The sequence below is a fragment of the Gavialis gangeticus genome, unplaced genomic scaffold, assembly GCF_001723915.1.
Source record: "Gavialis gangeticus isolate Ggan-Ray unplaced genomic scaffold, GavGan_comp1, whole genome shotgun sequence".
Taxonomy (NCBI): Eukaryota; Metazoa; Chordata; order Crocodylia; family Gavialidae; genus Gavialis; species Gavialis gangeticus.
This window is the reverse complement of record NW_017729034.1, coordinates 16,765,124-16,766,431: the sequence shown is the minus strand read 5'-3', so window position 1 is coordinate 16,766,431 and position 1,308 is coordinate 16,765,124.

Here is a 1,308-nt window from a genome sequence, read left to right as displayed (position 1 = left end):
GAGCAGCCAAAACGCTGGCTTGCATCCATAGATGCTTCTCAAGCAAATTCTGGGAAGTCATTCTCCCCTTGTACTCAGCCTTGGTGAGGCCACAGCTGGAGTACTGCATCCAGTTTTGGGCTCCACAATTCAAAAAGGATGTGGAGAAGTTTGAGAGGGTCCAGAGAAGAGCCACGCACATGATCAGAGGTCAGGAAAACAGACCTTACGATGACAGGCTGAGAGCCACGGGGCTCTTTAGGCTGAAAAAGCGCAGGCTTGGGGTGATCCAATGGCCACCTATTCCAGACCTTGGGGGCTCAGACAGTAAAGAAATTCTTCCTTATGTCCAGCCTGAAATGGTCTCGCAGGAGTTTATAACCATTTGACCTCGTCATCCCTTGAGGCGCTCTGGTGAACAATCGTTCCCCCAGATACTGGTGAACCCTGATAAACTAATAGGTGGCCATTGGATCACCACCGGAGGTGGTTCATGCACCTACACTGAACACCTTCAAGAGAAATTTGAATGCTTATCTTGCTGGGATCCTATGACCCCAGCTGACTTCATATACTTCAGGCAGGCGGCTGGACTCGATGATCTTCCAAGGTCCCTTCCAGCCCTAATGTCTATGAAATCTGTGAAATCTATGAACTCTATGAAATCAAATGCTGGAAGCTGCAAAAGAAGAACAGTGGTGAAAACACTGGTTGTACCCAGTTCACTTTCCCTTTCAGCATTTACTCTATGCCACTGCATGGCACAGGCTACTGGGTATGATGCACTTATGGTTTGACCCAATCAATGGCAATTGTTATGTTCTTTTAATGCAAAAGAGAAAATAACAACTCTTTTAGTTTAATGCCTTAAAGGAAAAACGGGAATTGGAGAATGATGAGCTTGGTACCCAAGTATAGTAAACTGAGACATTGCATTATTGAAAGGGGTGTAAATGGAGTTATTCATAGTTTCATAGTTTCTAGGGTCGGAAGGGACCTGAGTAGATCATCTAGTCTGACCCCCTGCCATAGCAGGAAAGATTACTGGGGTCAAATGACCCCAGCAAGGTGTTCATCTAACCTCCTCTTAAAGACCCCCAGGGTAGGAGCCAGCACCACTTCTCTTGGAAGTTGGTTCCAGATCCTAGCCGCCCTGACTGTGAAGTAGTGCCTCCTGATATTTAGCCTAAATCTACCCTCTGCCAGCTCGTGACCGTTATTCCTGGTCACTCCTGGCGGTGCTCGGGGGAACAATGTCTCCCCCAGTGCCTGCTGATCCCCCCTGACTAGTTTGTAACAGGCCACAAGATCCCCCCTCAGCCTTCTCTT